Source organism: Tupaia chinensis, unplaced genomic scaffold, assembly GCF_000334495.1.
Source record: "Tupaia chinensis unplaced genomic scaffold, TupChi_1.0 Scaffold139943_1, whole genome shotgun sequence".
NCBI lineage: Eukaryota > Metazoa > Chordata > Mammalia > Scandentia > Tupaiidae > Tupaia > Tupaia belangeri.
This window is the reverse complement of record NW_006199822.1, coordinates 2959092-2967970: the sequence shown is the minus strand read 5'-3', so window position 1 is coordinate 2967970 and position 8879 is coordinate 2959092. Positions and strand designations below refer to the sequence as shown.

At 44.7% G+C, this 8879-nt stretch overlaps 1 pseudogene; it reads left to right on the top strand.

Moving 5' to 3' along the window:
* LOC102476006 (POU domain, class 5, transcription factor 1-like) overlaps nt 1-8693 on the top strand; it is an 11377-nt pseudogene extending 2684 nt beyond the window's left edge.
* The last annotated feature ends 186 nt before the right edge of the window (nt 8694-8879 follow it).

Below are 8879 nucleotides of genomic sequence, written 5' to 3'. Positions count from 1 at the left end.
TGAACCCAGCAGGAGAACATCACATAGCTCTGTGTACAGATGCCGCCAAGTGAAGGTCTTTGCCTTGTTCAAGGTCAGGAAGTTCCACTACGTGTCCCACATCTGTTCGTTCTCCCACCCTCTTGACAAACTATCGGTACTCTTTGAGCTGCTACTCTACCACTTTGCCTCTCATTTTTAGTCAATGGCTATGTCTATTCTCTCTGGAATTGATATATTCCAGCCCAACATTTTAAATGACACCTCCATGATGAAGATTCTAGAATCTATATCTCTTGCTTTGACCTCTTTTCTGTGTCAAGAACTATGTATTTCATATACCTGCTGAATTTTTCATAGACATCTCAAACTGAGCATGATATAAATGGACCTGATGTCTGTACCTATTTCTACTCATCTCCAATCCTGTCATTGTAAATGGCAACACCATTTACCCAGAAACACTAACTTTAAACCCCAAAACTATCCTCAATTCCAATCCATCAGCAAGTTTTACCTATTGGGCTGTCAGAAAAGTCATGACATATTTTTTTTCTGGTTTTCTATGCAAAAGTGCATCATGACTTTTCCAACAGCCCAATATTTTGTGAAATCTCTCTCTCCCCTCCATTGCCACAATCGCTTCCTCGTCCAACCACCATCCCTACACCTGGCCCATGTGATGGTCTTCTGACGGGTCCCTTTGTCAGCTCTCTGCCACCTTCTCCTAAAAATTCAAACCTCTCCATGTGAATTCATCTTCATTCACCTCTTAGAAGCATTTAACATTAATAGCCACTTCCATTTTTTGGAATGTTTTCTCCCCGGCTTCCAAGACATATCCATCCCCTGATTTTCCTTCCGGGCTACTTTTACCTCGCTGCTTTCCAGTTTTACCCTCTCTCCCTGGCCATTTCATATTCGAGATCCTTCAGGCTCTATCTCAGGTCTCTCCTCTGACTCTAACTCCATTCCCCAGCCCAGCCCCAAGATCTCATTACTGCCCACATCAGTTATGCTGATGACTAACATTGATATCCCCAGCCTGGAAGTCTTCTTTAAGCTCCAGAGCTATACATTCAGCTGCCTCTTAAATGTCTCATACCTATCTTAAATGTATCACGCTCAAAATTCAGCTAAAATTAAATTCCTTCCCCAAACATCGTCCTCAGGAGGCTCCTTAGCCCAGTGCTTGGCCCCAAAGGTACAGTCAGTTTGCACAAGGCAGAACTCAGAAATCACACTTCCCTCTCCCTCATCCTCACCCCCTCATTCCACACACAATTCAATTGCAAAATGAAGAGGCTGCTTCCTAGCCTGGGTAAGGGCCTTAAGATTTCTGCATTCTGTTTTCTCATCTGTGAAATTGGTCTTATAATAGAACTTACCTCACAGAGCTGGTGGGAGCACTAAATAATATATGTAAGTTGCTTAAAACGGTGCCAAGCACATTTAAAATGATAACGAAAACATACGGAAACTGTTGGCTATGATCATTGAATAATGTCTAATAAAATCCTGTCAGTCCTATCACCCAAGTGAATTTGGAATCCATTCATTTATCTCCCTCTGTGCTCTTGCCGCCCCAGCCCCAGCACTCATTACCACCACTTACCTGCAATACAGGAACCAGTTGGCCCTGTCCCCTTTGCTTCCATACTTGCCATACTGTATAATTTTTAGGTTTTTCCATAGGCAAAAGCTCACTAGAGACAGAGAGAAGGAAACAGAGAAATCACCCACCCCCTCCCCCTGCAGTCGGGGGATGGCTATGACTCACTCCCTTCTCCATTCTCTTGAGATTTTTGAGAATGCATGCACATGCCCCTGGCATGATTTTGAAGCTGCCAAGTCTGGGACTAGAACCACAGTCGACCACTTGCTGTTTCTCTCCAACCATCTTCATTTTTTTTGGGGGGGTAGGTTTTTGCTATAGAGCGCATGTGCTTGCCAGACAGAGATAGAGAGACAGAAAGGGAGAAATCATCCACCCGGGGGGATGGTCATGCCACAATCCCTTCTCCTCCATTCCCTCTTGGGATCTTGGGCACGCACGCACAAGCACCTGGCATGAGTTTTAAGCCACCGGGTCCGGGACGCAAATTGCAGTCGACTACATGGGAGTCCAGCAACATAACCATTATGCTAACTGCTGGTCCCTCACTATGTTCATATTTTAAAAATGATTTTCCACTAGTTTTAGGACACATGCAAAACTTCTATATCCATGAGTGTTCATCTCTGTTCATCATAGTGTTCATTTCTGGCCCTGTTCATCTCTGCAGATTCACTGTTAAAATTATTCTCTGTTCCTGACTGATTAACCAACTTTAGGCTTTTTCCTGGCCTTGTATACTCTCCCCCAGGTCATTGCACATGTCATTTAGTGTGCCGGGACAGACATTCCCATCCCTCTTTCACAATTAAAGACTCAAGATTATTCTGCAAATCTCTGCTCAAGCACCGAGCCTTCAGAGAAATCTTTGCTGACCTCCTTGAGCAGGGCTCCTCATTGCCTGGAACCCTCTCACTGTAGCATAAGATATAGCTTCTGCCTTCTAGTTCTCAGTATGGCTATAGGATGAGAACTGCCTGCCTGCACTGGACTCTACATCCTGGAGGACAGAGAGCACATGGGTTTCAGTTCACCCTGTATCCTCTGCTGGCAGCATATTGTCCAGTAGAGAGGAGACACTGGAAAACTATATGCTGAACAAGTGCATGGGTGATTAGTGGCCATGGTGAACTTTTAGAAGCACACATGGATGGCTGAAGATTTGGGGATAAGATTACCTTTGCACAGCTAGCTGGTGCTTCCACCTCAGCCTTTGCTAAACCAGGCAGCTGTCGGGGTGATGAGCAGCTGGGTATGTTTGAGCCTCAGACTGTGGGGATCCTGAGAAAGAGACAATAGGACTTCCTTGGTCATGGCAAGTCCAAAGCCAGGAGATTAGTATTGGAGAGTCCCTCGATCCAGATCAGGAAGAAGTGGCTTCTGGAAAGAGCTCAACACACAGGATTCCAAGTATTACAGGCTCCTGTGAGTGTGTCTGAGCTCCCTGGCTGCCCATGTGTCAAGGAGGCACTGAAAGGCTGGCAGAGTTCTTCCTTTGAACCCAGCAGGAGAACATCACATAGCTCTGTGTACAGATGCCGCCAAGTGAAGGTCTTTGCCTTGTTCAAGGTCAGGAAGTTCCACTACGTGTCCCACATCTGTTCGTTCTCCCACCCTCTTGACAAACTATCGGTACTCTTTGAGCTGCTACTCTACCACTTTGCCTCTCATTTTTAGTCAATGGCTATGTCTATTCTCTCTGGAATTGATATATTCCAGCCCAACATTTTAAATGACACCTCCATGATGAAGATTCTAGAATCTATATCTCTTGCTTTGACCTCTTTTCTGTGTCAAGAACTATGTATTTCATATACCTGCTGAATTTTTCATAGACATCTCAAACTGAGCATGATATAAATGGACCTGATGTCTGTACCTATTTCTACTCATCTCCAATCCTGTCATTGTAAATGGCAACACCATTTACCCAGAAACACTAACTTTAAACCCCAAAACTATCCTCAATTCCAATCCATCAGCAAGTTTTACCTATTGGGCTGTCAGAAAAGTCATGACATATTTTTTTTCTGGTTTTCTATGCAAAAGTGCATCATGACTTTTCCAACAGCCCAATATTTTGTGAAATCTCTCTCTCCCCTCCATTGCCACAATCGCTTCCTCGTCCAACCACCATCCCTACACCTGGCCCATGTGATGGTCTTCTGACGGGTCCCTTTGTCAGCTCTCTGCCACCTTCTCCTAAAAATTCAAACCTCTCCATGTGAATTCATCTTCATTCACCTCTTAGAAGCATTTAACATTAATAGCCACTTCCATTTTTTGGAATGTTTTCTCCCCGGCTTCCAAGACATATCCATCCCCTGATTTTCCTTCCGGGCTACTTTTACCTCGCTGCTTTCCAGTTTTACCCTCTCTCCCTGGCCATTTCATATTCGAGATCCTTCAGGCTCTATCTCAGGTCTCTCCTCTGACTCTAACTCCATTCCCCAGCCCAGCCCCAAGATCTCATTACTGCCCACATCAGTTATGCTGATGACTAACATTGATATCCCCAGCCTGGAAGTCTTCTTTAAGCTCCAGAGCTATACATTCAGCTGCCTCTTAAATGTCTCATACCTATCTTAAATGTATCACGCTCAAAATTCAGCTAAAATTAAATTCCTTCCCCAAACATCGTCCTCAGGAGGCTCCTTAGCCCAGTGCTTGGCCCCAAAGGTACAGTCAGTTTGCACAAGGCAGAACTCAGAAATCACACTTCCCTCTCCCTCATCCTCACCCCCTCATTCCACACACAATTCAATTGCAAAATGAAGAGGCTGCTTCCTAGCCTGGGTAAGGGCCTTAAGATTTCTGCATTCTGTTTTCTCATCTGTGAAATTGGTCTTATAATAGAACTTACCTCACAGAGCTGGTGGGAGCACTAAATAATATATGTAAGTTGCTTAAAACGGTGCCAAGCACATTTAAAATGATAACGAAAACATACGGAAACTGTTGGCTATGATCATTGAATAATGTCTAATAAAATCCTGTCAGTCCTATCACCCAAGTGAATTTGGAATCCATTCATTTATCTCCCTCTGTGCTCTTGCCGCCCCAGCCCCAGCACTCATTACCACCACTTACCTGCAATACAGGAACCAGTTGGCCCTGTCCCCTTTGCTTCCATACTTGCCATACTGTATAATTTTTAGGTTTTTCCATAGGCAAAAGCTCACTAGAGACAGAGAGAAGGAAACAGAGAAATCACCCACCCCCTCCCCCTGCAGTCGGGGGATGGCTATGACTCACTCCCTTCTCCATTCTCTTGAGATTTTTGAGAATGCATGCACATGCCCCTGGCATGATTTTGAAGCTGCCAAGTCTGGGACTAGAACCACAGTCGACCACTTGCTGTTTCTCTCCAACCATCTTCATTTTTTTTGGGGGGGTAGGTTTTTGCTATAGAGCGCATGTGCTTGCCAGACAGAGATAGAGAGACAGAAAGGGAGAAATCATCCACCCGGGGGGATGGTCATGCCACAATCCCTTCTCCTCCATTCCCTCTTGGGATCTTGGGCACGCACGCACAAGCACCTGGCATGAGTTTTAAGCCACCGGGTCCGGGACGCAAATTGCAGTCGACTACATGGGAGTCCAGCAACATAACCATTATGCTAACTGCTGGTCCCTCACTATGTTCATATTTTAAAAATGATTTTCCACTAGTTTTAGGACACATGCAAAACTTCTATATCCATGAGTGTTCATCTCTGTTCATCATAGTGTTCATTTCTGGCCCTGTTCATCTCTGCAGATTCACTGTTAAAATTATTCTCTGTTCCTGACACATTAACCAACTTTAGGCTTTTTCCTGGCCTTGTATACTCTCCCCCAGGTCATTGCACATGTCATTTAGTGTGCCTGGACAGACATTCCCATCCCTCTTTCACAATTTAAGACTCAAGATTATTCTGCAAATCTCTGCTCAAGCACCGAGCCTTCAGAGAAATCTTTGCTGACCTCCTTGAGCAGGGCTCCTCATTGCCTGGAACCCTCTCACTGTAGCATAAGATATAGCTTCTGCCTTCTAGTTCTCAGTATGGCTATAGGATGAGAACTGCCTGCCTGCACTGGACTCTACATCCTGGAGGACAGAGAGCACATGGGTTTCAGTTCACCCTGTATCCTCTGCTGGCAGCATATTGTCCAGTAGAGAGGAGACACTGGAAAACTATATGCTGAACAAGTGCATGGGTGATTAGTGGCCATGGTGAACTTTTAGAAGCACACATGGATGGCTGAAGATTTGGGGATAAGATTACCTTTGCACAGCTAGCTGGTGCTTCCACCTCAGCCTTTGCTAAACCAGGCAGCTGTCGGGGTGATGAGCAGCTGGGTATGTTTGAGCCTCAGACTGTGGGGATCCTGAGAAAGAGACAATAGGACTTCCTTGGTCATGGCAAGTCCAAAGCCAGGAGATTAGTATTGGAGAGTCCCTCGATCCAGATCAGGAAGAAGTGGCTTCTGGAAAGAGCTCAACACACAGGATTCCAAGTATTACAGGCTCCTGTGAGTGTGTCTGAGCTCCCTGGCTGCCCATGTGTCAAGGAGGCACTGAAAGGCTGGCAGAGTTCTTCCTTCCCAATTCAGGTTGATAAAAAAAGATTACAAGGTTTGTGAAGGCAACCTGTCTGAAGCAACCAATAATGAAATCAGGTGCCAGGTAGTGACATAATGATAATGTAACTGGACCCATATGGAGAAGGACCTGGGTTCATATCCCATATCCCCTGAGCTTGCTGGGAATATGCACACATGTCCATGATCCAGGCAGGCTGAGACTCAGGTGGGTAATGGTGTGAAGACCTTGCTGGGTATGCCTGTCCCTCTGTCTATATCTTTCTCTCTCATGGAAGAACTAAATAAATTAACCTAAATAATAGGATCATACATAGAGAATAAAAATAATAGAATTGCTGGAAAATTCACATAGAGAATTGTCATGGACATAGTACAAAATAAAATGAGCAAGTTGCAAAATGCATATAATTTGATACTCTAGAGTTAAGATAAAAAGCAAAACTAAACTATACAGTAGACATGTTTAAAATGTTTACAGACAAGAGGAATGTTTAAAGAAATAAAATGAAAAAAAATAAAACCAGGTAAATAAAAGTTACCAAGCAATTACAAAAGCCCTGGATCTATGTAGGTTTATGGGCTAAAACTAGATTGCAAAAATGTATCAAACAGGTAATTTCCAATTTTATACAGCTCTGATATTGAAAACTAGACAAGGACAAAATGAGAAAGGAAAATTACAAGCTAATTTCTCTCCTGAACATAGATGCAATAATCTTCAGTAAAATATTAGCAAATCCAACCAGTAACATATGAAAAAATAATTCATCATGACCAAGTGGAGTTTATTCTACAAATGCAAAAGTAATTTTACATGATAACCTATTAATGCTCTTTGCCATATTAAGAAATCAAGAAAAAGAATGATATTCCAGTAGATGACCACAACTGTTAAGCCCAGTGAATCAATCATAGCATCTATGTATTTGTTAAATAAAATTAATATACACACAGAAAATCTAACAACATTTTTAAATAATTCATCATTGAAAAATAAAACATTGACAACCCAAACTAAAAACCATTTCCCTTACTGGGTTGTCTGAAAAGTCATGACACATTTCTTCATAGAAAAACTGATAAATACAGCATGACTTTTCTGACAGCCCAATATTATATAGTGTATCTATCAGAAATTTGTTTCTATTTGAAATTAGTAAAACTGAAGAAACACTCACCCTAATATGGAAATTCTTCTCTTCCACATGCATTTAAAGCGATATTCCAGGATTATGTAAAAGAATGCTTAAACAGCATTTCTTTAAAACAAAAACATTAGAAACAATTCAAGCATTAGAGTCCCTGGGCAAGCCCTCATTCCTCCAGGCACTTGGCCTGGGGAGGGAGCCTTCTTTCCCCAGGGCAGATATGGGCTTCAGACTTGGTCCTCTCACTTCCACCTCCTCCAGGAGGTGAAGATAATGGGCCAGAGGAGCTAGAGCCAGGATAGATTGACCCTCTGACCTGGTTAAGCTTCCAAAGCTCTCTTGGTGTGCCAGAAATCCAGGCTGGGGGTCGGGCCAGGCTCTGAGATGTAGGGGATTCATCTGTGCCCTCCCTCCCAGCGCTCTGCAAGAGTGATGGCTTACTGTGGGCCTCCAGTGGGGTGGGGCTGGTGCCCCAAAAGAGCCTGAAGATCTCCCAGCTTGAAGGCGAGGGATTGGGGTGGGAGGTTGGGGAGTAGGGGGGTAAGGGATGGGGGGAGAACAGAGAAGGGAGAGGGGCTGGGAGAGGCGGGGCAGGGGGTCAGAGAACCTCAGAGGGTGCCTCCCCAGAGCCCTGCTCTGCCTCTTCTCGTGATGTGAAGCTTGAGGAGACGCTAGAACAAGAGCCCTGAGGAGTCCCAGGACATCAAAGCTTCGCAGAAAGAACGCGAGCAATTTTCCAAACTCTAGAAGCAGAAAGAGGATCACCCTAGGATATATCCAGGCTGATGTGGGGCTCACCCTGGGGGTTCTCTTTGAGAAGGTGTTCAATCAAACAACCATCTGCAGTTTTGAAGCTCTGGAGCTCAGTTTCAAGAGCATGTGCAAGTTTCAGCCTCTGCTGCAGAAGTGGGTGGAGGAAGCTAACAGCAAGGAAAATCTTAAGCAGATATGCAAAGCAGAGACTCTAGGGCAGGCCAGAAATAGCAAACCAGTATCAAGAATTGTTTGCGGGGGAACCAGGAGACCATGGTCCTGCAGTGCCCACAGCCCACGCTGCAGATGGGCCACATTGCCCAGCAGCTCAGGCTTGAGAAGGACGTGGTCCGATTGTGGTCCTGTAACGGGCGCCAGAAGGGCAAGAGATGGAGCAGCAACTACATACAGCAAAAAGATTTTGAGGCTGCTGGTTTCCTTTCTCAGGGGGTCCAGTATCCTTTCCTCTCATCCAAGACACCATTTTGGTAACCTAGGCTCTGGGAGCTGGCATTTTACTACATTGTACTCCTTGGTCCCTTTGCCTGAGGGGGGAAGCCTTTCCCTTCATCTCTGTCACCACTCTGGGCTCTCCCATGCATTCCAGTTGAGATGCCTGCCCTTTCTTAAAATGGAGAGCAAGGAGAAGAAGGTTTCACATGGCTCCTGCGAACTAGGCAGAAGAGGCCAGGCCTTCAAAAGAAGGTTCCACATGGCTCCTGTGAACTAGGTATTTCAGGACACAGGAGAAATGAAGATTTTCTACTGATAATTCAGCCTCCAGCAAATGAGCTAGC